Genomic DNA, 17,007 nt, shown 5'->3' with positions numbered 1-17,007 from the left:
GAGTCAAACGGTCCAACCCCCGTGTCTCTACGATGTTCTGATGCGGAGATATAAGGATTTGTTTACTCTGTTGCTAGGGTACTGTATTTGGTTGCTAGGGAAAAAATTGCATCCACTAGTGATTACCCTCCGAGTCATGAGTCAAACGGTCCAACCCCCGTGTCTCTACGATGTTCTGATGCGGAGATATAAGGCTTTGTTTACTCTGTTGCTAGGGTACTGTATTTGGTTGCTAGGGAAAAAAATGGCATCCACTAGTGATTACCCTCCGAGTCACGAGTCAAACGGTCCAAACCCCGTGTCTCTACGATGTTCTGATGCGGAGATATAAGGCTTTGTTTACTCTGTTGCTAGGGTACTGTGTTTGGTTGCTAGGGAAAAAAATGGCATCCACTAGTGATTACCCTCCGAGTCATGAGTCAAACGGTCCAACCCCCATGTCTTTACGATGTTCTGATGCGGAGATATAAGGCTTTGTTTACTCTGTTGCTAGGGTACTGTATTTGGTTGCTAGGGAAAAAAATGGCATCCACTAGTGATTACCCTCCGAGTCACGAGTCAAACGGTCCAAACCCCGTGTCTCTACGATGTTCTGATGCGGAGATATAAGGCTTTGTTTACTCTGTTGCTAGGGTACTGTATTTGGTTGCTAGGGAAAAAATTGACATCCCATAGTGATTACCCGCCGAGTCACGAGTCAAACGGTCCAACCCCCGTGTCTCTACGATGTTCTGATGCGGAGATATAAGGCTTTGTTTACTCTGTTGCTAGGGTACTGTATTTGGTTGCTAGGGAAAAAATTGGCATCCCATAATGATTACACTCAGAGTCACGAGTCAAACGGTCCAACCCCCGTGTCTCTACGATGTTCTGATGCGGAGATATAAGGCTTTGTTTACTCTGTTGCTAGGGTACTGTATTTGGTTGCTAGGGGCGTGGCTTGGGAGTGGCCAATGATGTGCCCAGTGATTACACTCCGAGTCACAAGTAAAACGGTCCAACCCCCGTGTCTCTACGATGTTCTGATGCGGAGATATAAGGCTTTGTTTACTCTGTTGCTAGGGTACTGTATTTGGTTGCTAGGGGCGTGGCTTGGGAGTGGCCAATTATGTGCCCAGTGATTACACTCCGAGTCCCAAGTAAAACGGTCCAACCCCCGTGTCTCTACGATGTTCTGATGCGGAGATATAAGGCTTTGTTTACTCTGTTGCTAGGGTACTGTATTTGGTTGCTAGGGGCGTGGCTTGGGAGTGGCCAATGATGTGCCCAGTGATTACACTCCGAGTCACAAGTAAAACGGTCCAAACCCCGTGTCTCTACGATGTTCTGATGCGGAGATATAAGGCTTTGTTTATTCGGTTGCTAGGGTGTTCAAATTTGGTTGCTAGGGGCGTGGCTTGGGAGTGGCCAATGATGTGCCCAATTGTTACACCCCTAGTCACAAGTAAAACGGTCCAACCCCCGTGTCTCTACGATGTTCTGATGCCGAGATATAACTGTTTGTATTTTATGTTGCTAGGGTGCTCAAAAGTGGTTGCTAGGGGCGTGGCTTAGTAAGTCTGTAAGAATCCTGAGAGACTGATTGGATGCCTGAGTAAAATGAGCCCACCCCCATGTCTCTATGACACTGTGGTGCAAAGATATCCATCCGGGCATTTTATAATGGCAGTCTATGGTATAGGTTGCTAGGGTGCCCAAAATGGTTGCTATGGTAACCTTACACCCCATTGTGGGGTACGTCCTGACAGAGTCTAGCACCCTCTTCAAATTTAGTAACCCACATGTTTCTATGAAATCCTGGCTCGGACCTATGACCCGTCAAAATTTTTGCAATGGTAAGTCTATGGGATTTTGCCCCATTGACTTTTCATTGGGACACTTTTGGGCACCTCTTACACCCCAGGGGTACAACTTACACCCCATTGTGATCTATGTTTTTACAGAGCCTACCACCCTCTTCAAATGTTGTAACCCACATGTTTCTACAAAATCCACGAGCGGAGCTATGACCCATCAAAGTTGGGCCCAATGTTAAGTCAATGGGATTTTTGGGGTGGTTTTACGCCCCCCTTTCGGAAATCCTGCACCCGATCCCTTATAAAAGTCATAGCACACCTCTCCTCAATAATCCGGTCGATTTGAGCCCTCTTTCATGGGTCTACAACAAAGCGTGCGGGACGAGTTAATCGCCGAAAAAAGTGTCCGGATGTAAGAATAAAATATAATAATAATATCCCTGAGCAATAGTAATAGTGATGCTTTGCATAAATGCAAGCACCACTAATAACTAGATAGGTACATTTCCTGAAGAAAATGTGAAGTGGTGCTTGCCGTGGCAAATTTCGGGGGACAATATATGATTATACTCCAAGCCAAAAGTAAAACAATTCAACCCACATGTCTCTACGATATTCTGATGCGAAGATATAAGGCTTTGTTTATTCGGTTGCTTGGGTACTGTATTTGGTTGCTAGGGAGAAAATTGGCATCCACTAGTGATTACACTCCGAGTCACGAGTCAAACGGTCAAACCCCCGTGTCTCTACGATGTTCTGATGCGGAGATATAAGGCTTTGTTTACTCTGTTGCTAGGGTACTGTATTTGGTTGCTAGGGAAAAAATTGGCATCCACTAGTGATTACACTCCGAGATACGAGTCAAACGGTCCAACCCCCGTGTCTCTGCGATGTTCTGATGTGGAGATAAAAGGCTTTGTTTACTCTGTTGCTAGGGTAATGTATTTGGTTGCTAGGGAGAAAATTGGCATCCACTAGTGATTACACTCCGAGTCACGAGTCAAACGGTCCAAACCCCGTGTCTGTACGATGTTCTGATGCGGAGATATAAGGCTTTGTTTACTCTGTTGCTAGGGTACTGTATTTGGTTGCTAGGGGAAAAATGGCATCCACTAGTGATTACCCTCCGAGTCACGAGTCAAACGGTCCAACCCCCGTGTCTCTACGATGTTCTGATGCGGAGATATAAGGATTTGTTTACTCTGTTGCTAGGGTACTGTATTTGGTTGCTAGGGAAAAAAATTGCATCCACTAGTGATTACCCTCCGAGTCATGAGTCAAACGGTCCAACCCCCGTGTCTCTACGATGTTCTGATGCGGAGATATAAGGCTTTGTTTACTCTGTTGCTAGGGTACTGTATTTGGTTGCTAGGGAAAAAAATGGCATCCACTAGTGATTACCCTCCGAGTCACGAGTCAAACGGTCCAAACCCCGTGTCTCTACGATGTTCTGATGCGGAGATATAAGGCTTTGTTTACTCTGTTGCTAGGGTACTGTGTTTGGTTGCTAGGGAAAAAAATGGCATCCACTAGTGATTACCCTCCGAGTCATGAGTCAAACGGTCCAACCCCCATGTCTTTACGATGTTCTGATGCGGAGATATAAGGCTTTGTTTACTCTGTTGCTAGGGTACTGTATTTGGTTGCTAGGGAAAAAAATGGCATCCACTAGTGATTACCCTCCGAGTCACGAGTCAAACGGTCCAAACCCCGTGTCTCTACGATGTTCTGATGCGGAGATATAAGGCTTTGTTTACTCTGTTGCTAGGGTACTGTATTTGGTTGCTAGGGAAAAAATTGACATCCCATAGTGATTACCCGCCGAGTCACGAGTCAAACGGTCCAACCCCCGTGTCTCTACGATGTTCTGATGCGGAGATATAAGGCTTTGTTTACTCTGTTGCTAGGGTACTGTATTTGGTTGCTAGGGAAAAAATTGGCATCCCATAATGATTACACTCAGAGTCACGAGTCAAACGGTCCAACCCCCGTGTCTCTACGATGTTCTGATGCGGAGATATAAGGCTTTGTTTACTCTGTTGCTAGGGTACTGTATTTGGTTGCTAGGGGCGTGGCTTGGGAGTGGCCAATGATGTGCCCAGTGATTACACTCCGAGTCACAAGTAAAACGGTCCAACCCCCGTGTCTCTACGATGTTCTGATGCGGAGATATAAGGCTTTGTTTACTCTGTTGCTAGGGTACTGTATTTGGTTGCTAGGGGCGTGGCTTGGGAGTGGCCAATTATGTGCCCAGTGATTACACTCCGAGTCCCAAGTAAAACGGTCCAACCCCCGTGTCTCTACGATGTTCTGATGCGGAGATATAAGGCTTTGTTTACTCTGTTGCTAGGGTACTGTATTTGGTTGCTAGGGGCGTGGCTTGGGAGTGGCCAATGATGTGCCCAGTGATTACACTCCGAGTCACAAGTAAAACGGTCCAAACCCCGTGTCTCTACGATGTTCTGATGCGGAGATATAAGGCTTTGTTTATTCGGTTGCTAGGGTGCTCAAATTTGGTTGCTAGGGGCGTGGCTTGGGAGTGGCCAATGATGTGCCCAATTGTTACACCCCTAGTCACAAGTAAAACGGTCCAACCCCCGTGTCTCTACGATGTTCTGATGCCGAGATATAACTGTTTGTATTTTATGTTGCTAGGGTGCTCAAAAGTGGTTGCTAGGGGCGTGGCTTAGTAAGTCTGTAAGAATCCTGAGAGACTGATTGGATGCCTGAGTAAAATGAGCCCACCCCCATGTCTCTATGACACTGTGGTGCAAAGATATCCATCCGGGCATTTTATAATGGCAGTCTATGGTATAGGTTGCTAGGGTGCCCAAAATGGTTGCTATGGTAACCTTACACCCCATTGTGGGGTACGTCCTGACAGAGTCTAGCACCCTCTTCAAATTTAGTAACCCACATGTTTCTATGAAATCCTGGCTCGGACCTATGACCCGTCAAAATTTTTGCAATGGTAAGTCTATGGGATTTTGCCCCATTGACTTTTCATTGGGACACTTTTGGGCACCTCTTACACCCCAGGGGTACAACTTACACCCCATTGTGATCTATGTTTTTACAGAGCCTACCACCCTCTTCAAATGTTGTAACCCACATGTTTCTACAAAATCCAAGAGCGGAGCTATGACCCATCAAAGTTGGGCCCAATGTTAAGTCAATGGGATTTTTGGGGTGGTTTTACGCCCCCCTTTCGGAAATCCTGCACCCGATCCCTTATAAAAGTCATAGCACACCTCTCCTCAATAATCCGGTCGATTTGAGCCCTCTTTCATGGGTCTACAACAAAGCGTGCGGGACGAGTTAATCGCCGAAAAAAGTGTCCGGATGTAAGAATAAAATATAATAATAATATCCCTGAGCAATAGTAATAGTGATGCTTTGCATAAATGCAAGCACCACTAATAATAATAAGTATGCAAGATAGTAATAGTGATGCTTTGCATAAATGCAAGCACCACTAATAATAAGTTTAATAGCAATAACAATATATTGGCTTTTTCAAAGCCAACATAATAATAATAACTAGATAGGTACATTTCCTGAAGAAAATGTGAGTGGTGCTTGCCGTGGCAAATTTCGGGGGATAATTTATGATTATACTTTAAGCCAAAAGTAAAACGGTCCAACCCCTGTGTCTCTACGGTGTTCTAATGCAGAGATATAAGGCTTTGTTTACTCTGTTGCTAGGGTACTGTATTTGGTTGCTAGGGAAAAAATTGGCATCCACTAGTGATTACACTCCGAGTCACGAGTCAAACTGTCCAAACCCCATGTCTCTACGATGTTCTGATGCGGAGATATAAGGCTTTATTTACTCTGTTGCTAGGGTACTGTATTTGGTTGCTAGGGAAAAAAATGGCATCCACTAGTGATTACCCTCCGAGTCATGAGTCAAACGGTCCAACCCCCGTGTCTCTACGATGTTCTGATGCGGAGATATAAGGCTTTGTTTACTCTGTTGCTAGGGTACTGTATTTGGTTGCTAGGGAAAAAAATGGCATCCACTAGTGATTACCCTCCGAGTCATGAGTCAAACGGTCCAACCCCCGTGTCTCTACGATGTTCTGATGCGGAGATATAAGGCTTTGTTTACTCTGTTGCTAGGGTACTGTATTTGGTTGCTAGGGAAAAAAATGGGATCCACTAGTGATTACCCTCCGAGTCACGAGTCAAACGGTCCAAACCCCATGTCTCTACGATGTTCTGATGCGGAGATATAAGGCTTTGTTTACTCTGTTGCTAGGGTACTGTATTTGGTTGCTAGGGAAAAAAATGGCATCCACTAGTGATTACCCTCCGAGTCATGAGTCAAACGGTCCAACCCCCGTGTCTCTACGATGTTCTGATGCGGAGATATAAGGCTTTGTTTACTCTGTTGCTAGGGTACTGTATTTGGTTGCTAAGGGAAAAAATGGCATCCACTAGTGATTACCCTCCGAGTCACGAGTCAAACGATCCAACCCCCGTGTCTCTACGATAATCTGATGCGGAGATATAAGGCTTTGTTTACTCTGTTGCTAGGGTACTGTATTTGGTTGCTAGGGGAAAAAATGGCATCCACTAGTGATTACCCTCCGAGTCACGAGTCAAACGGTCCAAACCCCATGTCTCTACGATGTTCTGATGCGGAGATATAAGGCTTTGTTTACTCTGTTGCTAGGGTACTGTATTTGGTTGCTAGGGAAAAAAATGGCATCCACTAGTGATTACCCTCCGAGTCATGAGTCAAACGGTCCAACCCCCGTGTCTCTACGATGTTCTGATGCGGAGATATAAGGCTTTGTTTACTCTGTTGCTAGGGTACTGTATTTGGTTGCTAAGGAAAAAAATGGCATCCAGTAGTGATTACCCTCCGAGTCACGAGTCAAACGATCCAACCCCCGTGTCTCTACGATGTTCTGATGCGGAGATATAAGGCTTTGTTTACTCTGTTGCTAGGGTACTGTATTTGGTTGCTAGGGGAAAAAATGGCATCCACTAGTGATTACCCTCCGAGTCACGAGTCAAATGGTCCAAACCCCGTGTCTTTACGATGTTCTGATGCGGAGATATAAGGCTTTGTTTACTCTGTTGCTAGGGTACTGTATTTGGTTGCTAGGGAAAAAAATGGCATCCACTAGTGATTACCCTCCGAGTCACGAGTCAAACGGTCCAACCCCCGTGTCTCTACGATGTTCTGATGCGGAGATATAAGGCTTTGTTTACTCTGTTGCTAGGGTACTGTATTTGGTTGCTAGGGAAAAAAATGGCATCCACTAGTGATTACCCTCCGAGTCATGAGTCAAACGGTCCAACCCCCGTGTCTCTACGATGTTCTGATGCGGAGATATAAGGCTTTGTTTACTCTGTTGCTAGGGTACTGTATTTGGTTGCTAGGGAAAAAAATGGGATCCACTAGTGATTACCCTCCGAGTCACGAGTCAAACGGTCCAAACCCCATGTCTCTACGATGTTCTGATGCGGAGATATAAGGCTTTGTTTACTCTGTTGCTAGGGTACTGTATTTGGTTGCTAGGGAAAAAAATGGCATCCACTAGTGATTACCCTCCGAGTCATGAGTCAAACGGTCCAACCCCCATGTCTCTACGATGTTCTGATGCGGAGATATAAGGCTTTGTTTACTCTGTTGCTAGGGTACTGTATTTGGTTGCTAGGGGCGTGGCTTGGGAGTGGCCAATGATGAGCCCAGTGATTACACTCTGAGTCACAAGTAAAACGGTCCAACCCCCGTGTCTCTACGATGTTCTGATGCGGAGATATAAGGCTTTGTTTACTCTGTTGCTAGGGCACTGTATTTGGTTGCTAGGGGCGTGGCTTGGGAGTGGCCAATGATGTGCCCAGTGATTACACTCCGAGTCACAAGTAAAACGGTCCAACCCCCGTGTCTCTACGATGTTCTGATGCGGAGATATAAGGCTTTGTTTACTCTGTTGCTAGGGTACTGTATTTGGTTGCTAGGGGCGTGGCTTGGGAGTGGCCAATGATGTGCCCAGTGATTACACTCCGAGTCACAAGTAAAACGGTCCAAACCCCGTGTCTCTACGATGTTCTGATGCGGAGATATAAGGCTTTGTTTATTCGGTTGCTAGGGTGCTCAAATTTGGTTGCTAGGGTCGTGGCTTGGGAGTGGCCAATGATGTCCCCAATTGTTACACCCCTAGTCACAAGTAAAACGGTCCAAACCCCGTGTCTCTACGATGTTCTGATGCGGAGATATAAGGCTTTGTTTATTCGGTTGCTAGGGTGCTCAAATTTGGTTGCTAGGGGCGTGGCTTGGGAGTGGCCAATGATGTGCCCAATTGTTACACCCCTAGTCACAAGTAAAACGGTCCAACCCCCGTGTCTCTACGATGTTCTGATGCCGAGATATAACTGTTTGAATTTTATGTTGCTAGGGTGCTCAAAAGTGGTTGCTAGGGGCGTGGCTTAATACCTATGTAAGGATCCTGAGAGACTGATTGGATGTCTGAGTAAAATGAGCCCACCCCCATGTCTCTATGACACTGTGGCGCAAAGATATCCATCTGGGCATTTTATAATGGCAGTCTATGGGAGATGTTGCTAGGGTGCCCAAAATTGTTGCTAGGGGCGTGGCTTAATAGCTCTGGGATGATCCTAAGAGACTGATTGGATGCCCGAGTAAAATGAGCCCACCCACTTATCTCTACGACACTGTAAAGCAAAGATATCTCATCTGGAACTGTTTTATTCCCTTATATGGGCATGTTTCCTGCCCCATTATAAGTCAATGGGAATTTTCGGGTGTCGCTTACACCCCAGGGGTACAACTTACACCCCATTGTGATCCATGTTCTTACAGAGTCTACCACCCTCTTCAAATGTTGTAACCCACATGTTTCTACAAAATCCTTGAGCGGAGCTATGACCCATCAAAGTTGGGCGTAATGTTAAGTCAATGGGATTTTTTGGGTGGTTTTTCGCCCCCCTTTCGAAAACCTTGCACCCGATCGCTTATAAAAGTCATAGCAGACGTGTCCTCAATTAGCCGGTCGTTTTGAGCACTGTTTCATTGGTCTACGACAAACCGTGCGGGACGAGTTACGCGCCGAAAAAGTGTCCAGATATAAGAATAATAAATAAATAAATAATAAGTATGAGCAATAATAATAGTGATGCCTTGCATAAATGCAAGCACCACTTATAATAAGTTTAATAGCAATAACAATATATTGGCTTTTTCAAAGCCAACATAACTAGATAGAAAAGTTTGAAGACAAACTTTATGTTGGCTTGACAAAGCCTAGCCTGAACGTTTAAAACAGATTGAGAGAAATTTAAAACAAGTTTAGTTTAGTATTAAAACTTTCCGTAAACATGATACCAAAAGTTACCATGTTAGCATGTTTAGCACTAAGTTAGCATGATGTTAACATGAATTAGCATGAAGCTAGCATGATGTTAACATGAATTAGCATGAAGCTAGCATGATGCTAACCTAAATTAGCATGATGCTAACATGAATTAGCATGAAGCTAACATGATGCTAACATGAATTAGCATGAAGCTAACATGAATTAGCATGAAGCTAACATGATGCTAACATGAATTAGCATGAAGCTAGCATGATGCTAACATGAATTAACATGAAGCTAGCATGATGCTAGCATGATTAGCATGAAGCTAGCATGATGTTAGCATGAAGCTAGCATGATGCTAACATGAATTAGCATGAAGCTAGCATGATGTTAACATGAATTAGCATGAAGCTAGCATGATGCTAACATGAATTAGCATGAAGCTAGCATGATGCTAGCATGATTAGCATGAAGCTAGCATGATGCTAGCATGATTAGCAGGAAGCTAGCATGATGTTAGCATGATTAGCATGAAGCTAACATGAATTAGCATGAAGCTAGCACGATGCTAACATGAATTAGCATGAAGCTAGCACGATGCTAACATGAATTAGCATTAAGCTAGCACGATGCTAACATGAATTAGCATGAAGCTAGCACGAAGCTAACATAAATTAGCATGAAGCTAGCACGATGCTAACATGAATTAGCATGAAGCTAGCACGATGCTAACAAGAATTAGCATGAAGCTAGCACGATGCTAACATGAATTAGCATGAAGCTAGCACGATGCTAACATGAATTAGCATGAAGCTAGCACGATGCTAACATGAATTAGCATGAAGCTAGCACGATGCTAACATGAATTAACATGAAGCTAGCACGATGCTAACATGAATTAGCATGAAGCTAGCACGATGCTAACATGAATTAGCATGAAGCTAGCACGATGCTAACATGAATTAGCATGAAGCTAGCATGAAGCTAACATGAATTAGCATGAAGCTAGCACTATGCTAACATAAATTAGCATGAAGCTAGCATGAAGCTAACATGAATTAGCATGAAGTTAGCATGATGCTAACATGAATTAGTATGAAGCTAGCATGATGCTAACATGATTAGCATGAAGTTAGCAAGATTTATTATGAAATTAGCATAAAGCTAGCACGAAACTAGCATGAAGCTAGTATGACTTAGCATGGAGCTAGCATAAGGCTAACATGACCAAAAGACCCAACCCCCATGTCTCTATGATGTTCGGATCCAGAGATATAACGCTTTGTTTATTATGTTGCTAGGGTGCTCATATTTGGTTGCTAGGGGCGTGGCTTAATACCTCAATAAGAATCCTCCGAGACTGATTGGATGCCTGAGTAAAATGAGCCCACCCCTATGTCTCTGTGACACTGTGCTGCAAAGATATCCATCTGGGCATTTTATAATGGCAGTCTATGGGATATGTTGCTAGGGTGCCCAAAAATGGTTGCTAGGGGCGTGGCTTAATAGCTATGGGGCGATCCTGAGAGACTGATTGGATGCCTGACTAAATTGAGCCCACCCCCATGTCTCTACGACACTCTAAAGTGAAGATATTCCATCTGGGACGCTTTTATTCCCTTATATGGACATGTTCCCTGCCCCATTATAAGTCAATGGGGAAAATTGGGTGCCCCTTACACCCCAGGGGTGAAACTTACACCCCAATGTGAGGCATGTTCTTACAGAGCCTGCCAGCCTCTTCAAATGTGGTAACCCAGAAGTTTCTACAAATTTCTCGCTCGCAGCTATGACCCGTCAAAGTTTGTCGCAATGTTAAGTCAATGGAAAATTTGGGGTGTTTGAGCGCCCCGTTTAGGAATTCGGTAGGTCCCATCAGTTAGAAAAGTCATAGCACGCTAAGTCAGACCAGTCTGAAGACTTTTGGAAAGTTTGGTGAATGTAGCTTGAAAGCTCTAGGAGGAGTTACAGTCAAAAATTTTGGGGATCAGAAGAATAATAATAACTAGATAGGTACATTTCCTGAAGAAAATGTGAGTGGTGCTTGCCGTGGCAAGTTTCGGGGACAATTTATGATTATACTCCAAGCCAAAGGTAAAATGGTCCAACCCCCATGTCTCTACGATGTTCTGATGCAGAGATATAAGGCTTTGTTTATTCCGTTGCTAGGGTGCTCAAATTTGGTTGCTAGGGGCGTGGCTTGGGAGTGGCCAATGATTTGGCCAGTGATTACACCCCGAGTCACAAGTAATACGGTCCAACCCCCGTGTCTCTACGATGTTCTGATGTGGAGATATAAGGCTTTGTTTATTCCGTTGCTAGGTGTTCATATTTGGTTGCTAGGGGCGTGGCTTAACACCTCTTGGCTTCCACTAGTGATTACCCTACGAGTCACGAGTAAAACGGTCCAACCCCCGTGTCTCTACGATGTTCTGATGCGACGTTATAAGGCTTTGTTTATTCGGTTGCTAGGGTGTTCATATTTGGTTGCTAGGGGCGTGGCTTAACACCTCTTGGCATTAACTAGTGATTACCCTTCGAGTCACGAGTAAAACGGTCCAACCCCCGTGTCTCTACGATGTTCTGATGCAGAGATATAAGGCTTTGTTTATTCCGTTGCTAGGGTGCTCAAATTTGGTTGCTAGGGGCGTGGCTTGGGAGTTGCCAATGATGTGCCCAATTGTTACATCCCTAGTCACAAGTAAACCGGTCCAACCCCCGTGTCTCTACGATGTTCTGATGCCGAGATATAACTGTTTGAATTTTATGTTGCTAGGGTGCTCAAAAGTGGTTGCTAGGGGCGTGGCTTAGTTTGTCTTTAAGGATCCTAAGATACTGATTGGATACCTAAGTAAAATGAGCCCACCCCCATGTCTCTATGACACTGTGCTGCAAAGATATCCACCTGGGCATTTTATAATGGCAGTCTATGGGAGATGTTGCTAGGGTGCCCAAAACGGTTGCTAGGGTAACCTTACACCCCATTGTGGGGGACGTCCTGACAGAGTCTAGCACCCTCTTCAATTTTAGTAACCCACATGTTTCTATGAAATCCTCACTTGGACCTGTGACCTGTCAATTTTTTTTGGCAATGTTAGTCTATGGGATTTTCGCCCCATTGACTTTCCATTAGGGCACTTTTGGGCACCTCTTACACCCCAGGGGTACAACTTACACCCCAATGTGATCCATGTTCTTACAGAGCCTACCACCCTCTTCAAATGCTGTAACCCACATTTTTCTACAAAATCCTAGAGTGGAGCTATGACCTGCCAAAGTTCGACGCAATGTAAAGTCAATGGGACGTTTTCGGGAGGTTTTTCGCGCCCCTTTCGGAAATCCTGCACCCGATCGCTTATAAAAGTCATAGCACACCTCTCCTCAATAATCCGGTCGATTTGAGCCCTCTTTCATGGCACTACGCCAAACCGTGCGAGACGAGTTACGCGCCGAAAAAGTGTCCAGAAAAAGAAGAATAATAACTAGATAGGTACATTTCCTGAAGAAAATGTGAGTGGTGCTTGCCGTGGCAAAATTCTGGGGAACATATATGATTATACTCCAAGCCAAAAGTAAAACAATCCAACTCCCGTGTCTCTACGATGTTCTGATGCGAAGATATTAGGCTTTGTTTACTCTGTTGCTAGGGTACCGTATTTGGTTGCTAGGGAAAAAATTGGCATCCCATAGTGATTACACTCTGAGTCACGAGTCAAACGGTCCAACCCTCGTGTCTCTACAATGTTCTGATGCGGAGATATAAGGCTTTGTTTACTCTGTTGCTAGGGTACTGTATTTGGTTGCTAGGGAAAAAATTGCCATCCCATAGTGTATACACTCTGAGTCACGAGTCAAACGGTCCAACCCCCGTGTGTCTACGATGATCTAATGCAGAGATATAAGGCTTTGTTTACTCTGTTGCTAGGGTACTGTATTTGGTTGCTAGGGAAAAAATTGGCATCCTCTAGTGATTACACTCTGAGTCACGAGTCAAACGGTCCAACCCCCGTGTCTCTACGATGTTCTGATGCTGAGATATAAGGCTTTGTTTACTCTGTTGCTAGGGTACTGTATTTGGTTGCTAGGGAAAAAATTTGCATCCCATAGTGATTACACTCTGAGTCACGAGTCAAACGGTCCAACCCCCGTGTCTCTACGATGTTCTGATGCTGAGATACAAGGCTTTGTTTACTCTGTTGCTAGGGTACTGTATTTGGTTGCTAGGGGCGGGGCTTGGGAGTGGCCAATGATGTGACCAGTTGCTACACTCCGAGTCACAAGTAAAACGGTCCAACCCCCATGTTTCTACAATGTTCTGATGCGAAGATATAAGGCTTTGTTTACTCTGTTGCTAGGGTACTGTATTTGGTTGCTAGGGGCGGGGTTTGGGAGTGGCCAATGATGGGACCAGTTGCTACACTCCGAGTCACAAGTAAAACGGTCCAACCCCCGTGTTTCTACGATGTTCTGATGCGAAGATATAAGGCTTTGTTTACTCTGTTGCTAGGGTACTGTATTTGGTTGCTAGGGGCGGGGTTTGGGAGTGGCCAATGATGTGACCAGTTGCTACACTCCGAGTCACAAGTAAAACGGTCCAACCCCCGTGTTTCTACGATGTTCTGATGCGAAGATATAAGGCTTTGTTTACTCTGTTGCTAGGGTGCTCACATTTGGTTGCTAGGGGCGTGGCTTGGGAGTGGCCAATGATGTGGCCAGTGATTATCCTCCGAGTCACGAGTAAAACGATCCAACCCCCGTTATTCTACGATGTTCTGATGCCTAGATATAACTGTTTGAATTTTATGTTGCTAGGGTGCTTAAAAGTGGTTGCTAGGGGCGTGGCTTAATAGCTCTGGGACTATCCTGATAAATTGATTGGATGTCTGAGTAAAATGAGCCCACCCCCATGTCTCTACGACATTGTAAAGCGAAGATATTCCATCTGGAACTTTTTTATTCCCTTATATGGGCATGTTTCCTGCCCCATTATAAGTCAATGGGAAATTTCGGGTGCCTCTTACACCCCAGGGGTACAACTAACACCCCAATGTGATGTATGTTCTTACAGAGCGTACCACCCTTTTCAAATGTTAGAACCCACATGTTTCTACAAAATCCTCGAGCGGAGCTATGACCCGTCAAAGTTCGGTCCAATGTTAAGTCAATGGGATTTTTGGGGTGGTTTTTCGCCCCCCTTTCGGAAATCCTGCACCCGATCGCTTATAAAAGTCATAGCACACCTCTCCTCAATAAACCGGTCAATTTGAGCCCTCATTCATGTGTCTACGACAAACCGTGCGGGACGAGTTACGCGCCGAAATTTTGTCCAGATATAAAAATAATAATAATAATAACTAGATAGGTACATTTCCTGAAGAAAATGTGAGTGGTGCTTGCCGTGGCAAAATTCTGGGGACCATATATGATTATACTCCAAGCCAAAATTAAAACGATCCAACCCCCGTGTCTCTACGATGTTCTGATGCGGAGATATAAGGCTGTGTTTATCCGGTTGCTAGGGTACTGTATTTCGTTGCTAGGGAAAAAATTGCCATCCACTAGTGATTACCCTCCGAGTCACAAGTCAAACGGTCCAACCCCCGTGTCTGTACAATGTTCTGATGCGGAGATATAAGGCTTTGTTTACTCTGTTGCTAGGGTACTGAATTTGGTTGCTAGGGAAAAATTGGCATCCCATAATGATTACACTCTGAGTCACGAGTCAAACGGTCCAACCCCCGTGTCTCTACGATGTTCTGATGCGGAGATATAAGGCTTTGTTTACTCTGTTGCTAGGGTACTGTGTTTGGTTGCTAGGGAAAAAAATGGCATCCCATAATGATTACACCGAGTCACGAGTCAAACGGTCCAACCCCCGTGTCTCTACGATGTTCTGATGCGAAGATATAAGGCTTTGTTTACTCTGTTGCTAGGGTACTGTATTTGGTTGCTAGGGAAAAAATTGGCATCCCATAATGATTACACTCTGAGTCACTAGTCAAACGGTCCAACCCCCGTGTCTCTATGATGTTCTGATGCAGAGATATAACTGTTTGAATTTTATGTTACTAGGGTGCTCAAAAGTGGTTGCTAGGGGCGTGGCTTAAAAGCTTTGGGAATATCCTGATAGACTGATTGGATGTCTGAGTAAAATGAGCCCACCCCCATGTCTCTACGACATTGTAAAGCAAAGATATCCCATCTGGAACTTTTTTATTCCCTTATATGGGCATGTTTCCTGCCCCATTATAAGTCAATGGGAAAATTCGGGTGCCTCTTACACCCCAGGGGTACAACTTACACCCCATTGTGATCCATGTTCTTACAGAGTCTACCACCGTCTTCAAATAATGTAACCCACATGTTTTTACAAGATCCTCGCTCGGACCTATGACCCGTCAAAGTTTTTGCAATGTTAAGTCTATGGGATTTTCCCCCATTGACTTTTCATTGGGGCACTTTTGGGCACCTCTTACACCCCAGGGGTACAACTTACACCCCAATGTGATGTATGTTCTTACAGAGCCTACCACCCTCTTCAAATGTTGTAACCCACATGTTTCTACAAAATCCTCGAGCGGAGCTATGACTCATCAAAGTTGGGCGCAATGTTAAGTCAATGGGATTTTTCGGGTGGTTTTTCGCCCCCCTTTCGGAAATCCTGCACCCGGTCCCTTATAAAAGTCATAGCACACCTCTCCTCAATAAGCCGGTCGATTTGAGCCCTCTTTCATGGGTCTACGACAAACCGTGCGGGACGAGTTAGGTGCCGAAAAAACGTGCAGATGTAAGAATAAAATATAATAATATCCCTGAGGAATAGTAATAGTGATGCTTTGCATAAATGCAAGCACCACTAATAAGTATGAGCAATAGTAATAGTGATGCCTTGCATAAATGCAAGCACCACTAATAATAATATCTTTGAGGAATAGTAATAGTGATGCTTTGCATAAATGCAAGCACCACTAACTAGATAGGTACATTTCCTGAAGAAAATGTGAGTGGTGCTTGCCGTGGCAAAATTCTGGGGAACATATATGATCATACTCCAAGCCAAAAGTAAAACGATCCAACTCCCGTGTCTCTACGATTTTCTGATGCGGAGATATAAGGCTGTGTTTACTCTGTTGCTAGGGTACTGTTTTTGGTTGCTAGGGAAAAAATTGCCATCCACTAGTGATTACCCGCCGAGTCACGAGTCAAACGGTCCAACCCCCGTGTCTCTACGATGTTCTGATGCGGAGATATAAGGCTTTGTTTACTCTGTTGCTAGGGTACTGTATTTGGTTGCTAGGGAAAAATTTGGCATCCCATAGTGATTACACTCCGAGTCACGAGTCAAACGGTCCAACCCCCGTGTCTCTACAATGTTCTGATGCGGAGATATAAGGCTTTGTTTACTCTGTTGCTAGGGTACTGTATTTGGTTGCTAGGGAAAAATTTGGCATCCCATAGTGATTACACTCCGAGTCACGAGTCAAACGGTCCAACTCCCGTGTCTCTACGATGTTCTGATGCGGAGATAAAAGGCTTTGTTTACTCTGTTGCTAGGGTACTGTATTTGGTTGCTAGGGAAAAATTTGGTATCCCATAGTGATTACAGACTGAGTCACGAGTCAAAGGGTCCAACCTCCGTGTCTCTACGATGTTCTGATGCTGAGATATAAGGCTTTGTTTACTCTGTTGCTAGGGTACTGTATTTGGTTGCTAGGGAAAAATTTGGCATCCCATAGTGATTACACTCTGAGTCACGAGTCAAACGGTCCAACCCCCGTGTCTTTACGATGTTCTGATGCCGAGATATACCTGTTTGAATTTTATGTTGCTAGGGTGCTCAAAACTGGTTGCTAGGGGCGTGGCTTAATACCTCAATA

Source organism: Paramisgurnus dabryanus, chromosome 4 (genome assembly GCF_030506205.2).
Source record: "Paramisgurnus dabryanus chromosome 4, PD_genome_1.1, whole genome shotgun sequence".
Taxonomy (NCBI): Eukaryota; Metazoa; Chordata; class Actinopteri; order Cypriniformes; family Cobitidae; genus Paramisgurnus; species Paramisgurnus dabryanus.
Note: the sequence above shows the minus strand (reverse complement) of the source record.